The sequence below is a fragment of the Gopherus evgoodei genome, chromosome 1 (genome assembly GCF_007399415.2).
Source record: "Gopherus evgoodei ecotype Sinaloan lineage chromosome 1, rGopEvg1_v1.p, whole genome shotgun sequence".
Taxonomy (NCBI): Eukaryota; Metazoa; Chordata; order Testudines; family Testudinidae; genus Gopherus; species Gopherus evgoodei.
In genome coordinates this window covers 178,738,052-178,756,920 of record NC_044322.1, presented here as the reverse complement: position 1 = coordinate 178,756,920, position 18,869 = coordinate 178,738,052, and the positions used below count along the sequence as shown (strand labels likewise).

General features: G+C 39.7%; 1 long non-coding RNA gene across 11 annotated transcripts in view; it reads left to right on the top strand.

Moving 5' to 3' along the window:
* The window catches only part of LOC115659560, a 489,657-nt gene that overhangs the window by 127,615 nt on the left and 343,173 nt on the right, over positions 1 to 18,869 (top strand). For 10 of the 11 annotated variants that reach the window (XR_004002593.1, XR_004002587.1, XR_004002592.1 and 7 more), the window contains one exon: positions 13,124 to 13,262. The exons of the other annotated variant lie outside the window; for it this stretch is intronic. This is a non-coding gene — a long non-coding RNA (uncharacterized LOC115659560). The remainder of the gene's footprint in view (positions 1 to 13,123; positions 13,263 to 18,869) is intronic. 11 annotated transcript variants of the gene reach the window in all.

Here is an 18,869-nt window from a genome sequence, read left to right as displayed (position 1 = left end):
GAAGGGGAAACTCAAATGCATTATTCTTTTTTATTAATAGTTAGGCTTGGAAGGATTAGATTTTGTTGGTAAAAGTCAGCAAACATCGATTTCGCTGTATACACACAAATTGACAAAGAGATTTCCATCGATAATTGAAATTTACACAGTCTAAGTAAGAAAAATGCTGCTTAAGAACTTAGCAGAGTTTGATTTAATGTGACATTGACAATTTGTTTTAACAATTATAAAGACTGAGCTATTGAAATCGCACCGTCTGTCATTAAATAATTATTTTGATACCTACCATCATTCCCTCAACTGTGAAGATTTAAATCAACAAACATCTAAAAATGGTTAAAAATAAACTTTGAAATCTGTCAACATTATAAAAAATTAAAAAACAAATTCTGGTAAGCTTATTCATAGTTTTGAAAAATCTCATATTTTGAACACAGCAAATTGTGATGCCCTCATCTTCCCTTCCCCATTCTCTCTGTAGTTTATGGCACTTGCCGTTTCTCTTTTCAAATCAGATGGTACACTTTTGGAGGATGGGCCCATTTCTTAATAACTCTGGCTCTTCCAACTTTTGTTCCTCAGTGTTCCTTCACTTCCTGATAACAGCTGGAGCCCAGATTTGCTCTCAGATGCAGCTTGATTCCCCTCCCTCAATTGTTTCTACACCATCGCTTTCATTTTTCTCAATTTTGAACCTAACACAACTTTCAGTTGGTCCAACCTCTTGCCTGTAATCTGGCATTCAGAATAGAGGTGTGTTGCTGACCTTCTGCCAACCTTCTCAAGTTGAGTGGTGCTTTATTCCGCTATAAACCTCACTGATTTCAATGTGATTACATGTTGAATAAGGCGCTGCACAATGTAATGTGGCAGAATTAGACCCAGGATATGTAGCAAAATGTCTTACAAATTGGTGAGAATAACATTTGTAGCATAGGGCTCAATCCTGAAAGAGAGAAGTCCTCTGGCTGTAATCCACCAAAGCACTTAAGTATTTGCTTAAAGTTAAGCACATGCTTAAGTGCTTTGCTGGACGGAGACCAGAGGGTTCAGTCCCTTGCAGGACCAAAACCATAGTCAGTGGTGCCTTCCATGACTAGGCAGGCCGGAGCTTGGGGCAACCCCGTACTGTGTTTAAATAAATCTAGGAACTAGAGGGCCTGAGAAAACAGGGGCTTTTCTGTAACCAGCAGCCTGAGTAAAGAAATCTCTGTATATCCATCAATTCTATCAGGAGTGTTGCTTTTGTGTTTTTTTTGTTTTTTTTTCTTTTTAGGACTCAGCCATCTGGTTCACATTACAAAAGAACTAGCCTTCATTATCTCCTGAAACTTAAACTAATGTTTTGAGATGCCACAAAACTTGGTTTAATTTATTTCTTCAATTATTTTTGTCTGGCTTAGCAATGCCTGGCTTGAAGGACAAGAAGTGGAAGAGCAGAGACATTCTTGTGACACTCCCTATCCATAACTGAAAACAACATAAGGACTCTTTGGATGTTTATCTGTGATCAAAAGTCCTTCTTTAGCCAAGACTTCCAGTACTTTACCTGAGGCAGGTTTTGGTCCGTGGACTTTTTCTTTGATATGTCTTTTCAAAGAAAAAGCCTTTGAATTTCCCTAAAATTCCATAAAATCAGTAGACAGAGGGGTTAAAAAACACAAACCCATACTATTCATCCTACGGTACAAATACTATTACATTATGAAATATGGCGGGCAGGATTTAAATTTTTCATTTTTTCTCCAATAGTTTAATTAAGTTGGCAAGACTTCAGATATCTTAAGTAATCAAATAAATTATGTATTCATTTAAAAGGCCTACACTGAGGCTCAGTACCAGTTGCACACATTTTGATAAATTTTAGGCAGAAAATGTCTCAGTGGAGTCCAACTTTCTGTCTTTTAAAAGCTTTTTATAATCATTTAGTCCAAAATGGTGATGTAGGCCAGAGTTTGAATTCATGGCATATTGCTATAATGCTGCATTAGCTTAATCCTTCATTTTCTTGTCAATTAAGGACTTATCTTTATTCACAGATTCCCTTATCTGTTGTTCTTAGTGTATTTTAATGCTAGTAGTTAAAATCCCTTTGTTTATGGCAATAAGGCACCATTCAGTTTGTGAACTTTATAAAACCAACTTCTGCCAATTTTGCTGTTTGAGAATATCTGGAAAGAAGTGTTCCCACAGTAATTACTTATTCCAGAGATGTTCACTAAAGAATGAAGTAAAGGGAAAGTGTATAAAACAATTGTACACCAACAGAGGCAAGTTTTACCAAGCCCCCTCCCAGCATCTACAGACCACTTACCAAAACATGCACAACAAAACCCCACCAGCCTTGCAAAATAGTACTCAAAAATCTGTTTTCTTTAATGCAGTTACATATAGTGACTTTACAAATATTGGCAATTACTTAAGGTGGTCACATTTAAATAACAGCTTAGCCATAAAGGGTGGGAAATGGCTAATAGAGAGGGAGGGGGTAAATTTTGAACACAGGTCTCAGCTGTCAGTCACTACCTGCTATGACTACTATGGGTCATGGGTAGTGTCACTCATTTCTAATACCCATTTATTCACATTGAAATAGGGACAGGAATGTTAAAATAACAAAGGAGGGAAACCTCAATAAAATGACAACTTAGGCAAAAACCAAGCTTGTATTTTTAATGAATTTTTTTATTGTTTGGTTTAAAAAGAAATCTTGAAATTTTAGTTCAAATGGAAGCTCGGGATGAAAAGGAAAAGGGCATGCTATTTTCTTTCATTAACTGTGGAACACTATTTTCCTTAAGAGGTATTTCTATTGATTGATTGATTGGAGCACCCATAAGACCCAGCCACCATTGAGAGCCCATTGTACAAAACTCTGTGAAGAAGACTTTAATAGGGCCAGTGTTTCACCCGTGTTCCATGCACCAAATTGCTCATGGCCTCAACTTACAAAATTGACTAGCAAATTTGGGTGCTTCCATTTTGAGCCATCTTGAAAAGAGTGCAGATCCACCCCTCCTTTGAAAATCAGGGTGAAATCTTGACACTATTGTTGTCAGTTGATGTTTTTCCCAAGCCCCTTTAAGTTGTTTCATGTTGGACACCCAAAATCACTGCTCAGTTTTGGAAAATTTAGGGTGACAGTTGAAGAAGCCAACTGACATACAAAGTGTATGTGTGTGGGAAGCTGGAGGGATACAATCAAATATTTACATTTTTGTACACACATTTGCATTTTTGGTTTGTTATAAATAAAGTAAAAGTTAGCTGTCCCCACTTGTTTTTCAGACCAACCATCAAATGGCTTACCTCTTAAGGAGAAGGGTCCTTATGATCACTTCCTCATTATTAGGAGCAAAGCTTTAAGGGAAGTCTCTTTATCTTTCAGATGCTAATAGTGTTATGTGCCTGATCTTATACAGATAGCCCTATGTGAATAAGTGTGTGCCACGTCAATACCTTGTGACAGAGTTTGGCATTGGATACCCAAGGAAGTTTTTTCTACAGAAGACAAAAAACTGCAAGTTTTACATTTCTTGACATATATAAACCTGGGTATTTTATTTATGAAATAAAAAAGAGGTGTATCCTGCTCCTGTTTAAATCAGTGACTCTATGTACATCAGGAAGACCAGCATGATTTGTACCAAAGTTTGCAGCTGAAATTGGCAGCTGCCATCTTGTTGAAAGTGACATTTTTAAGAGCCCAATATCAGAGGCTGAAAACAATGTTATGCTTGGATTTAATAAGAGTTAGAACTCTTTGTGCTCCATAATTCTACAGCTAAAGGAATGCATGTGGAATTTCTCCATGACTAGATCTTCAGTTACCTGCTGCAAACAGGAACATGCAAAAAATAAAATAAAATATGTTAAAATAAAATCCAAGATTCACTTTAGGATTAGAAAATGTAAATATTTCCCCATCATTCAAAGTGTTTACCTCTTTCTGCGTAACACAGGGATATGTGCTACAAGGTAACCCTTCTGGTAGCACCTTGAATTATCTTGTTGATACAAATGGATTTTTCATTATTTTATTTCCATTTAAAAAAAACAAAACATTTCAAGTATTGTGGATGTTTTTAGAGGATGAAGTTGGTGAGGAAGGAGGGAGAATAGAACAGGAGGGTTTTTTTTTGTTTTTTAAGTCTGAGGGATTGATGGAAGGGCAACTGAAGCCAGAATTTGGCTGATGGATTCTTTATTACTATTAATCATGCATGAATTGTAAGGAACAGAGCTTGATTTTCAGATCCCATACTGGGTGTGCAGTAATGGTATTTGGAAAAACTATGGTCTGCATCCTCTGCACCTGTTCCAGCTGCATTTGCTCCATTAATGGGGCAGTTGAGTATTCTTTTCTAGCATGGGAGTTCTCAGGTAGCACAAAGCCAACATACCCAATTTTTAGTGCCGCTTCTTACCACTCCCTTCATCTCAGCTGCCCGAAGTATAAAGCTGGTGTAGCTAGAGACTGAACCTCAAATTTGTACTTGTAAACTGGGCAAATGTGATATGGAGTCATTGCAAGGCAAAATGCCATTTTGCCCTTTTAGAGGAATCCTCTTTCAGGCTGGAGCATCACATATTAAGTTTAAATGCTGATTTAAACTTCTATTTCTAATTGTGAAAATATTTTACAAGTAGGATAATAGTTGCATTACAACCTGGAAAACTGGGCTCCTTTATTATTTTTACAAATGATGAGCCATTATCCTGCCATTCATTTTAACTTGCAGTTTAATGGCAAGATATGACCTGCTGTCACTTTTCCACAAGATGGCAGCTGTCAGCAGGAGGATCACAGTTTAGAAATGAGTCTCACCATGTGAATGTCTAGTATACTGCACTGAGCTAAGTGAGTATATTTTTCAGTAGTGCCTGTTTTTTAGAACTGCTGTGTACCTGTCATAAAGACAGACACAGCCTCTGTCTTTTTGTTGTGAACCAAAAGTGATCTTTTTAATCGATAGAGATTACCGAGAAAACATATGACTGCTGGTTCCAACTGACCTGCATACTGAACCCTGAGCTCCACACTTGTCTGCCTGGTTGAACTCTGACTCTTACTTTGCATTCCACTTCTTGTTGTTTAAAAGTGACATTTGCCTGCCAGAAACACAACTCAAGCCATAGCTATAAAATATTGCCTAAGGATGAATATGCTACTGAGACGATTTCACAATTGAGTTAGGTTTCCTTTTGCAAGGAAAATACTTTACATGGCAGTTGCTTGAAAACAAGGGTACTCTCCATTTCCATTGCACTTTCCTGTGTTTGTTTTAATGTTTTTTTGTAAACATCACTCTTGTGCAAAATCAGCCATATTGCTTTTTTTGAAATGTGTGCCTGTATCACAAGTTGCTTGCCTGATTTTAATCGTTTGCCTGATTTTGAAAATAAGGCACAATCATTTTTAATAATGACACATTAACCAGCCAGAACCATTGAGAGAGAAACAAAAGCATCATAAATTGTGAATTTTATCATTTTCCCCATTACCTGTGCTATTATTTCTACAGTGTATTATGTTAATATGTTGTTATAGTAATGGAAGTTAGATTACAAAGTATAATCTTTCACTAGTATGTCACACTTTAAACTCCATTAAATGGTCCTGGTCTTTTAAGCAATCAACATGACAAATGCTTAACTCAGAACTTTTGCTGATATACAGTGGATAATTTAATTGCCAGAAATGATCATTTATAAAGGATGATTCTTCTTCAGACAACAGCCATCTTGTGGGCAAAATGAAGTCAGGCCACAACCTGCTATCAATCTTCCTGTAGAATTCCCATGGAAGTAAAAGAGAGGGTTTTAGCAAAACTTGATAGCTGGCTGATTCTCCAACAACTCACCTTAATTAAATCTCTGAATTAAGGGTGATTTAATTCCCTTATTTAATAGCAAGGGGACACTAAGAATTCATTCATTTAAAATCCCCTTAAGTCCATTGCAACCTAACTCTCCCCCCCACCCACAACAACTTACATCCTTCACCAACATAAGTGATAACAGTAGGAGGGAAACTAAAAAAAACACTAATCAATGTCTGGAAAGAAGATCACCAGTCAGCTGCATCCAATGCAATGCAATCCACAAACAGCTACCTCACGTGGCACAGCCCCAAACCGACAAACAGTAGTTCTTTGTCTTAAAACTGGTCAACACAAGATGTGTGATTAATAAGCCCTTCACCACTGACAAGTTTATCAGCAAGATGTTGAACCCGAGTTGTGTCACAGAAATTGAGTAACCGAAACTGCAGAACTTTTTGTTCTACCTCCCTGGCACCGTCCACCACTAGTCACTTCCACCACCAAATACTCTATACCCAACATATCCAGGCACAAGGAGAACAAATGTGGAAGTAGAGTAATCATTCTGTCCCTTTCTGGACTTATGTGCAGGGAGAGATCACTCAAATCCAAATCTTTTAAGTATGTCTCTTAATATGAAAGTCTAGAGAAGAGATTACTTTGGGCATTCTGCTATTCTCTAAACACTCAGATGCCAAGCACTTTCTAGAGGCACTAACAAAGAAGCAGGTAAAAGTTTCAAAAGCATTTAGAGGTCTAAGTCCCATTTCCAAATGCTATTTAGGAGCTGATGTCATTGATTTCCAGTGATACACAGACTCTGCTCATTCATTTTTGAAAATGAGTTTTATATTCTTTGGAACATTTTATCCTTAGACTCAAAAAGTATTTAGGCAGCACTGAAAATAGGTCTTAGGCTCTGAGTCCTGAGTCAGTTGCTTTTGAAAATTTCACCTGTCTTTCTCTGGCCTGGGAGATTTAAGCACCAGCAGGGATGACACCTCTGATATGATAGGCCAAAGAGCATTTTCCCATTTCATGTTCGATTTCTCACAGATGCTTTCTGGACAGGGACACACGTGCGCGCGCACACACACACACACACACACACAGTCTGCGCTGCATTATTGGGCTGAATATAGATTTAAGAAATGCAAAGAATTACCTTTCCATCCTTATTAGACCTCAGTATATTGTGCAATTATTTCTATATAAGCATACTATTTCTGTTTATGTATAATGATGCTCTCTATGTAACTTATTGTATGTGTGTAGTAAGTTAATAGTCACAACTTTATGATAAGTACATAATTTATGATATAGTTCCCCATTATTGGATTACAGTGGAAATACTTGTATTTCCAATGGGTAGCATCTCTGAAAGAAGCAGAATAAAATGAAGTGTGAATTTTAATTAGAGCATCAGATTGTTATTGATTTCATTTTATAGTTTTTATTTTTTGTATTTTAACTGAAGTATTTTCCTATCATCGCAATAATGCCAGCCGGCTAGGGTAGAGCCATTCTTTTTAGGCCAGTGGAGGTTATAGTAACTTTACCTTGTGGTTCTTACAATGCAAATTTTGCCAATGTACAGTATCTAAATCTCTTTTTAACATTATTGGAGGCAAATTGCTTTCCTGTCATCAGGGATGTGAAATTTTGCCCCGAATGATTGGCTAACATAGTACGATGGAACACAGCCTGATTCTATAATTCTAGTGCTTCTTGACCCTTCCCTCCTCAATCTATCTTCCTCAAATTTAATCCTGGTGTGGATTTTATTACATTTACATAAACATGCAGGATATATACAGTCTAATATATAACCAATTAATAAAACTATAGTTCTACATGGAGAATTAAATGATAGTAAATCAGTGTAGATTTCCCAAGTTGGTAAATGGTTACTTTAACACATTATATCCTGTAACTATGCAAAGTTCTTGTAGACTTTCTGCAGGATGTTTTCACCTCACAAATATTTTGGCCTGTTATTAATACAATGATTTCACCCTTTTTCTTTACACAGGATAACTTTATCAAGGTTTCCCTTTTGACCAAAATTGCAGTTGGTTGATCATGTGTTGTACATTTAAAAGCTGGCTAAAGCTAATGTTATTTTTATGAAGATTGGTTCATAGCAGAACACCAAAAGATGAGGTAGTCTTTTTAGAATTCATTCATATAGTGCCAAGTGTCTGTGGGGCTGTTATAAAGCTGCTCTGCTATAAATGCACAAGGTCTAGCACACTGTTTTTGCTACTTAACTGAGCTCTTCAAAGAAAAGTTCCAAACATAGGTCTCAGTCTTGTAGATACTTGGGCTGGTGCAAACCCATATCATCTGGGCTGATTCTTATTGAAGTCGGTTTTGCACTGAATTAGACACAATTCAGGAAGGCACTTAAGCATATGTGTCAGTCAAAGTCAATGAACTACTCTGTTTAAAGCTATAGAGGTTGTGATGGTGTCGTAGTATAAATCCCAAATCTGGACCTTAGCGTCCAGAATATGGGTACTAGCATGAATTTCCCTAAGCTTAATTACCAGCTTAGATCTGATATGCTGCCACCAATCAGGAATTTTCCAGGGCCTGATACACTCTGGTCCCCCCAAAACCTTCCCTGGGGACCCCAAGACCCAGATTCCCTGAGTCTCACAACAAAGGGGAATAAACCATTCCCTTCCCCCTCTCTTCTTCCTCCCAGCTCCTTCCCGCCCTGGGAACACTAGGAGATCGCCTGATTCAACTTCTTGAATCACCACACCAAGAGGAGTGTTACCTTCCCCCTCACCCAGAGGCAATACAAGCTGCGTGAATATAACACAAAGAGAAAATTTATCCTTCCCTTCTCCCCACCAATTTCCTGGTGAGTACAGACACAATTCCCTTGAAGCTTAACTAGGAGAAAAAAAAATCAAACAGGTCTTAAAAAGCAAAACTTTTAATAAAAAAGAAAGAAAAAAAGTAAAAGGTTTATATCTGCACTTTAGATGGTAAACAGTTACAGGGTCTTCAACTTATAAACAATAGAAAGAAACTTTCTCCAGCAGAAACACAATTTAAGCTACTTCCAGCAAGTACACATATGCAAATGAAAAAAAAAAAAAAAGACTATGACCGCCTTTTTTCTTACTCACAATTCTGAATAGATAAGAGACTGTAGCAGGGAGATTGGCAGAAACCTGGTTGCACCTCTAGTCCCGTCCAGGACCCAGAGAGAACAAAGCCAAACCCAAAACCCACAAACAAAGGCTTCCCTCCACGAGATTTGAAAGTAATTTGTCTCCTGATTGGTCCTCTGGTCAGGTGTTTGCAGGTCATTGTTTGTTAACCCTTTATAGGTGAAAGAGACATTAACCCTTAGCTATCTGTTTATGACAGATGGGTTCCCCTGGGGTGCAACCTGGAACTGGAGTACTGTTGTGCCCTCTGTCTTACCAACTGGAGCTCCCTTTCACACTCTGATGCTGTGACAAGCTATAAACCTCTCCAGGTCCTGCACTCACAGAGACATCCACAGGCAGGACACACCCAGTCGAGTTACATGCATACTTCTCCTAGCCACTCATGAACTAACAATAGAGAGGCTGCAGCCAATTCCTAACAGCTCCACAGCCTAGGGCCCCAAAGCTGTACCATCTTGCCCTGGTCAGAAGCTTGACCAGTGTAAGCTTATTACCTAGTCTTCCCCTCCCTCAATGTTAGATGATATGTGCCAGCTCTAGTTCCTGAGCAGATTTTCCATGCACTTCGACCAAAACTCACTGTTTAGGTAAAATATAAAAGAGAATTATTAACTACAGAAAGAGAGATCTTAAGTCATTATAACGAATAAATGTACAGATCAAAGTTAGTTACCTAGTACATGACACTTTGTGCTGTCGGCTCAAACTCCCTGTGCTATAGAACCCCATCCCTGAAATGCAAAGAGGACTCAACAGCCCTATCCCTGCTGGGGGCCCAAAAGAGCCTGGATTTCTGAGGCCATGTCTACATCTAAAATTTTGCAGCGCTGGTTGTTACAGCTGTATTAGTACAGCTGTATAGGGCCAGCGCTGCAGAGTGTCCACACTTACAGCTAGCAGCGCTGCAAGTGCTGTTAGATGTGGCCACACTGCAGCGCTGTTGGGAGTGATGCATTGTGGGCGGCTATCCCACAGAGCACCTCGTCCCACAGCGGCGCTGGGGCTTGTGGGAAGGGGAAGGAAGTGTGATTGTCTTTCCGCTTCCTGTTCCTGTTCCAACGGCCAGCGTTGCTTTGGTACACATGCGGAGCACTGTGGCAGCATTGTGACTGTACAGCGCTTTTTTTGCATTATCTTTCAAGAATGGATCCTCAGCTACTGAATACCTTACTAATGACTATTGCCAGCACATCTCGCCTGGCTGTGGAGCTATTCCTTCAGCTGCTAAATGTGAGTGAGAGTGACATCGAGGAGTCAGACGATGATAGTGAATCGCATCAATGTGCAGACAGTACATTGCTAGTGGCAGTAACAGACGTGCTCTGCTCCGTGGACCGGTGCGTTTGGGCTCGGGAAACCAGCACTGACTGGTGGGATCACATTGTCCTGCAATCATGGGATGACGAGCAGTGGCTGCAGAACTTTCGTATGAGGAAAGCCACTTTCATGGCACTTTGTGATGATCTCGCCCCCAACCTGCGGCGCATGAACACGAGATTTAGAGATGCCCTTTCTGTGGAGAAGCGGGTGGCTATTGCAATCTGGAAGCTGGCAACTCCAGACTGTTTCCGATCGGTGGTGAACCAGTTCGGAGTGGGAAAGTCCACCGTTAGAATGGTGCTGATGCAAGTTTGCAGGGCCATTAATTGAACACTGACAAGAAGAACCTTGACTCTTGGGAATGTGCAGGACATTTTAGATGGCTTTGCAGAAATGGGGTTCCCTAACTGTGGAGGGGCAGTAGATGGGACGCATATTCCTATTATCTCTCCACCCCACCTGGCATCAGAGTATGTTAATCGCAAGGGGTACTTCTCCGTGGTTCTGCAAGCGCTTGTGGATCACCGTGGGCATTTCACTGACATTCATCCTCTACACCATCCCCCACTTCTCCCTGCTCTGAACTCTCCATCGTGCTCCTAGGATTCACGGTGGGGTCACACCCAAGTATGGCATCCAGCTCCTTGTAAAACCTGCAGGTTGTGGGGGCAGCTCCTGAGCGTCGGTTTCCCTCACGGACTTTGCAGTATGCACTCCTCAGCTCCTTAATTTTGACTCTGCATTGCAAGGCATCCCGTTCGTGGCCCCTTCTCATCATGGACTGCGATATCTGACCATAGGTATCATAGTTTCTCCTTCTGGAGCGCAGCTGTGTTTGAACAGCCTCATCTCCCCACACACTAATTAGATCCTGCAGCTCTGCATTGGTCCATGCTGGGGCTCGTTTGGTGCGTGGAGGCATGGTCGCTGAATGATTGATTGATTAATTGCACTCCACGCCTGGCTGAGCAAACAGGAAGGTGATTTTTGAAATTTCCCGGGGCATTTAAAGGAGGGGTCAGGTGAGCACAGGGCAGAGGAGTTTTCTTGATTACCAGAGAGGTATCCTCAGGTATGCTGAGATACCTGCTTATTCCACGGAGGTCAAGAAAAGCGCTGGTAAGTGTCTACACTTGATTACCAGCGCTGGATCCTCTACACCTGAGACAAAACGGGAGTACGGCCAGCGCTGCAAACAGGGAGTTGCAGCGCTGGTGATGCCCTGCAGATGTGTACACCTCCTAAGTTGCAGCGCTGTAACTCCCTCACCAGCGCTGCAACTTTCTGATGTAGACAAGCCCTGAGAGCCTATCCTTAACAGCACAGGTGATGGCAGCAACTGTTGGGGCTTGGCTTATACAGGTTAGCCTAACTTTGTGGCCAGTTGCCAGATCTGATGTTCTTTCTCCCTACACTTGTTTATCCTTAGTTTAAATCATGTGCACTACAGGTGTTCAAAATGTTTCAAATTTCATTTCTTTTAAAAATTTTGGAAAAAAAATTCAGGAGAAAGATCAATGACTTCCTTCCTCCCCCCTTCACTTTTGTCCAACACTAGAGCTCACTAATTTTTTTTTTAATAAAAATAAGATGAACTGAAGAGGTAGAGAATGAAGCTGCTGCATTTAAATATACCTTCTGTCCACAAATGTGGCTTCTGAGTTTGATTCATAATATTTTCCTGACTTTGGAAAGCTATATTTTTTTCTCTCCTCTTTATTGGAATAATAAAAAGCCACATTCACAGCTGACCTCAGTCAAGCTATGTCAATTTGCACTAGCGGAGTATTTGTCCCAATATGAATATGAATGGCATAAGACTGTGTTAAATTTAGTGAGATATTAGGATGATTCTCTATGGTGGTACCATTCTTTAGGCATGTCTGATAAGACTACAGAGGCACAGCTGATTTTGTACAACTTCCAGAAATTCTGAGTGTAAAGATAAACTCTCAGAAGTGTGGACTGTGAAAGCTAGAAATAACTGGAAAGATGTAAAATCTGACTGCAGCAGAGTAGTAGAGTTGTGCATGATTTGGAACTACAAATGTCTCCAATTTCAGAACATGCAGGGCTGTTAAAGACAAATCTTTGAATTTTGTGGTGGTATTCAGAATTTAGGACAGTGCCCCTGACCAGTATGCAGTGGCAGCAGGCACGAGTCAGTGGTAGATGGAAGTTGTGTTTATCATGGACAGAATAGCTGGAAGGCCAAAGACATTCATTTAGGCAGGCAAGGCAGAGAAGAAATGCACATAGGTCATTGCCACTGCCCATGCACTTTTGTATCAGAAAGTTATAATTTGCTCAAACACAAGTTACTGGGCTCAGTGCAGGAGTTATTCAAGCATGTCAGGTGTTGCTGGAGTTGATCTGCCACCACCTTTTCACACACCTTTACCAGAAAGAGGTTTTGAGTTTTATAGCATTCAGAGTATTATAACTTTTCCACAATATGCTTACCATGTGATGAAAAGGATGGTTTGGAGGAATGCACCAGGTATAGCCTGAGGGAGAAATTTAGAAGGAAATTGACTATACTTACAAGAGTTCAGTGACAGCAGCCCAGACAACCATATCTCCCATGCATCTGTGCACAGCTGTCTGCAACTCTAGCACTACCCCTTTGCTTGTATGATTGTGACTTGTTGTCCTTCCATGTAAGATTGTGTGAGGGGGGAAATCTTCTAAGCTGCATTGTGGAATGGGTTAAAATGCCCACTATACCTGATGTGGGTAATGGACACATTTATTTTCTATTTTATTTTGTTTTTACTTATTGCACAGGAGAGAGCAGGAGCATCTACCCCAAGTCCCAGAGACTGGAGCCTTTTGGAGTGAGATGCATGTCTGGGCCAGCCATGATACCCACAGCAGTGCTACTATCAAAGGCGGTTCTCAGCATTCAAAGGCAAATGGGGATGAGGTGGGTTAGTCATCGCTGCTGTCATGATACGCCTGTGATTATAGTTTCAGCTACTCAGAAGTGCAAGGGAAGAAAAAATGATGTATTTGCTTGAGGCCAAGTCTAGAGTAGGAAAATAGGGCATGTTTTAAAACATGTTAGCTAACATGTTAACATTTTGATTAAAATGATTGTAACTAGGAGTTTGCACCTAGGGTAGACAGGGCAAATTGTGTTTAAAAATGTTAGTTAGTTGTGATTAATCTCAAATCTTACCCCTAGGATTGACCATAACTAGCTAAGATGTTTTTAAATATGACTTGTGTACACTTATGCAAAGGGTTGTTTGAGATCATGTTAGTTAAAATGTGTTACCTAATATGCTTTAAAACATGTCCTTTTTTTAAGCCTAGGAATGACCAGAATGTGTTAGAATCAGAAGAGCTGCCCTAAAGAATACATCAATGGACGTATTTGGAGACTGTTGCCCAGCTAGAAGCAGCTATTCAGGGGACTAAATGAGATACATGTCATAATGAATTCACTAATCTAATGAGAAACACTGTCATTACAGAGTCTCATCACTGGACACAAATCATACTACTAATATTAAAAGATCCTTCAGGATATCCCAAAGGTTTTCTTAGCTGGTCATCAAAGTACTTGCCCCCTCAACTTCAGTCATGTGCCTTATTTTGCATTGTAAATACAAACAAACTAATTTAAATTTTCAGTCAGTCAATGTGTGCTCACCTGTATTTTTGCGTGCACAAAGGCTTTAATATCAAACCATAATGATAACATAGACATCCAAGCTCTTTGCAATCCAACCCAGGTCTCTGCCAAAATCTGTGAGGTTCCCAAGCAGTTAGATTGTGGAAACTTTGTTGGCCAGGGGTGGTGTGTGTGTGTGTTTTCCCCCTGCAATGGCATTATTTCATTGCCTGGGAAAATGACAAGAAGATATAAAGTTCCTTCTTTCTCTCGCCATTTGCCCTTGGCTTGGACATATTCTAATCAATATCTAATTCTACTCTTGTTTAAGTAAATGAAACTCATCCAAATAATGAATACAAACTTGACATATGCATACTTGGAACCACAATTTAATTCTGTGGGGCCATGGCCATGTACTAGGGCAAATATTGGAACAATTTCTTCTTGTAGGAATTTGGAGTTCTTCTTTTACTGCCCAGGCACCATTGATCAGTTCCTGTGCTGTGGCAGTTTAACAAAGGAGAGAAGGACAGAATCTCTGTGCTCCTTGGCATTCCTGAGGAGAACTGAACATTCCTTTTCAGCTCCATGATGGTGTAACATCAAATTTGGAAAAAAGCTGTGTCATCTTATTAGTGTCCACTAGCCCACATCACAGTGTTCTTCAGAGGGATGAGGTCTCTCCATCTTCCAGAACATTCTTGCTTAAGACTGACTGACTCCCTTAGAGAGCTCACCACTAGAGGGTGCTGGCTGTTTGATTTTTAAAGGCACAAGACCCATTAGACAGAAATGTTGCACGTGCATTCAACTGTAGTTCCCCAAAGATAAGATCTTAGATCAGACAATGCCCATCCAGGCTTGGATATGTGAAATTTATATTTTGCTTGGTCACACCAAGACATTTTTTACTACACAAATAGAGAGAAAATTTCATTAATTCTGGAGACTGAAGCTGAGAGATACTTATCAGCTATTGTGTGGAATGGGATTAATTTCCACCTGGTTAAATCATGTTGGTTACAATTTTTTAAAAGCAGTATGTCATTACATGGTGTGTCCTGCTAGGATACTGTCACACCTGGGCTACTTTGATGCTACACATGGGTTTCAGCACTGACCCAAACATACACTGAGTTCTGGAATCAAACCAGATTTTTTTCCCCCAAATAAGTGGAATGAAATTAAATGCATGTACACTAGTAAACATGCCTACGGAAATAGTTCCATAGTTTCACATAAAAACTAAAGTTAAGTAATGAATAAAAATGAATATATATATTAGGTCTGAAAGTTTTCATATTTTTTATTTTTTGATCCTGTATTACAAACTCAAAATTTCCATTGCAGTCTATGCAAGTCCTGGGTGCACAGGGAATGCTGGATTTATATCAATATTATACTCAAAAAACTACATTAAAAGAGAACATTATTAAGGTTGTAAAGTCAAGCCCTCAAAAATTAGGAAATGCCAGAATTAAGATTCCCTGTACAAACTTAATTCAATCCCCTTTAGTGTATTCATTACAATATAGTCTGTATATATGTGACATCTATCTAATTCAGTGCACAGGATGGACCTGCTCTGGGGATGAATCAGGATTGGGTAGTGAAGGAGACAGTTATCTACATGATGCTTGCTGTATTTGCTGCAGAATTTGGAATTGTAATTTGGAAGATGTGTTCCTGTTCTGGTTCTGAGAGATGGTGAGCTTAAGCCCACGCATAGCCAAAAGCCCTCCCCCTCAACAGAAGAGGAGGGACCAGTGAACTCAGGCCATATTGAAAGCTGTATAGTGAGTGAGTCAGGGGACTGCAGGAAGAGAAGATGATCTCAGGGTAAAGGAAGTTGATGGTTGCCCTAGAGGCTTGGATTCTATCCCTGTCTCTGCCACAGAGTTTCTGTGTGAAATTAGGCAGGTTGCTTAAACCAAACTCTTCACAGGTGGTCACTGATTGTTGGTTCCTCATTTTCTAGTTGCCTGATTTGATACCCTGGGATTTGATTTGCAGAAGTGCTGAGCACTCACAGATGCAACTGAAGCCAGTGAGAGCTGTGCTTTGAATATTTCAAGTGGTATGTAATGCTAAATACTTTGAAAAATCAGGTCCATGATGTCTCAAATTGGGCATCCAAAGTTAGTGACTGCTTTTTACTTTAATCTCTTTGTGCCTTAGTTTCCCACCTGTTAAATGGGAATAATAAGCCCTCCTCTCACAATGGTGTTGAAATAAATAAATGTGTATGAAGCACTAAGATGCTCTGGTGATGAGTGCTATAGAAAAGTCCATGAGGAAATAGATGTATCTGTCTTCAGGTGATGGTTTGAATAGAATGCAGTCAATAAGGCATGGGGCCACACGTTGAACAATGAGAATAAAACAAAAAGTTGACCAGGTGTTCAGTAAGCGAGCACCATCCATCCTGTGCAGTGAAATATGTGCAAAGTGGCCAAACTAAGGTTGAACCAGTTATCCTTAATTCTGTCATTTTCTAACTTTGCAATTTTAATAATCTTTATGGCTGTGGGTTTGTATTGGCAGGAAAAAAATCACAAATAGTGTGATTTTGTCATTTGTCCCCATCTTTTTAGTATATCAATGACTCTCACCACAATGGCGGCTCCTGCAGCTCCTGTCTTGCAGGGCTGGGCCTGGCTCCCGACTCCAGGCTTTGGACCAAGAGTGCAGCGTCACAATGCCCCTCAGGTTTGGCCTAGGTGCATTCCATCATGAGGAAGGACCAGGATGAATTTGAGCATCTCTGTAACCTGGTGCACCAGATTAAAATGTCTGGAGCTGGAAGCTGTGCCCACCTGTGTGGGATGCAGAAGCTGCCACTGCTGTGCCTGAGGGGAGAGTGGGGCAGAGAGTGGCCCCACATCTTTTTTTTTAACCCCCACCCAGGCTGGGATTAGGGTTTTGGTGTGGGGCAGAGTGCACTGCTCTGGGTGGTTGGTGCCTCCTCATTCGTCAGGGCACTATTTATCAAAAATCAGGGAGCAGTCAAAAAAAATCTCAACTTACTAAATTTACCACGACTGTTCCCTGATTTTTTTTCATTAAAAAATACTGACACAAATCTGCAGCCCTCATATTCTTTCAATGCGGCAATTTATATATAATACTAAAACTAAAAACATTTCTGGGGATGGCACTTTTGAGGGTTAACCCTGCTAAAATTCAGTAGAACCCCTCCCAAATATTAATTGCTAAGTTTGGCTTAATTTTGATTCTCACCTATATTGCTTGATGAATCATCCAAGGAATTAAAATTGAAATCTGTCTCCTGGCACAAAGAGCAAGCAACGTGGTTGTCTGTGAGGATTGGGGTGGGAAAGAGTCCATAGTTTCCAACCCAAGAGTTCAGACCTGCATCGTATCCCTTCCAAAGTCACTGTGTCTATCCTGACCTCTGTGCCTTTTTTGAGGTGTTGTGGACCACGGTATCCTCATAAATGTTGATCCAGTATCCCTTCCTTCATGCCCTAGTACATTACTGCATTGGGCATAGGTTTGAATGCCCATCTACACAGCAACTCCACTTGTTCCCTCAGCCTTACCATGGGATGTAAGTTGCAGGGAGAACTTAGTGGGCCCTCTTCTGCTAGGTGGAGTTCTCCACATTTGACCATTTAGTGAAGGAAAAAAAAGAAGGCACCCAAAAGAGCTGATATGGAGACTGTACCGCTCCGCTGTGATACACAAATCAGTTTCCCTTTATGGATTCAGAGAATTCAGCTACCTTCTTCCTACTCTGACAATATAAATGTGGAGCACTCATTCTCCATCTTTGTTATGTCTAGATCCCAGAATGAAGCAAAGTAATCACATATTCATCAAAGCTGTCATTCGTGATTCAGGTCAATCCATTTCAGTCATATGTGTTAGAATGCAAAAATATATAACATTCATTTTGACCTCTGTGTAACTTGGTCTGAAATATATTTGAATGATATAAAATACAGGTTTTGTTTTTTGCATTATTCAACTGTTTTTTAAATAAAGCTGCGTAGTGTTTTCTCCTCAATTCAGAGGTGTTATAAAGTGTGTTAGTGTAGTGAGCCTGAGGGGATGCTACTTTAAAAATTCATTCAGGTGTTGTCTTTAAAACTCACTTTTTTCTCTCTCTCTGTACAAGCTGGGATGTGCATTAAATTTAAGTAGAGAGAGATGAGGGGTAAAATTTTCAAAAGTGCCTAAGGGACTTACACACCCAAGTCTCACCCTCAAGAGCCTCATTCAGAGTTCTCAATACTGCACATATAATTCAACATGTGTCATTTTTGAAAATGGAACTTAGGCTTCTAAGTCACTTAGGCAATATTGAAACTTTGACCTGAAGGTTAAGATACCCCCAGAGGTCATTACATATAGTAATTTCCTTATGTTTCAAGAACTGATAGATATCTCAAACTTTAGCTTGTATCTGGAAACATTCCTGAAAGCTTCCAGAATTAATGTAATGAAGATAAGAATGGGATTGACAGGAAGTGTATCATAAATAGGCTTGGAAAAATTAGGTTTTTAATAAGTAAATATTTCATCATACATACATGAATCAATGAAAAAAATATTTCAGCTGATAATAGTAAAAATTTACAGACAGGCAAAGTAAGAAAATTACTGCTTGAAAATTTATCCGAGTTGAATTTAAGGCTATTTGCTTTATATATTTTGATGTAACATTGACAATTAGTGTTTTAACAGTTATCAATCTTCAACTTTTTGAATCTCAACATCTATTGTCATTAAATAATTATTGGCTGATTTCCACCCCACCTTGCCTAACCATCATAATTTCCCACAACTGTGAAGATTTAAATAAATAAATAAAAATTGGGAAAATTTAAATAAAAATTGAAAATGCTTACAAATAAACTGATAGGTGTCGAAATTTAAAAAAAAATG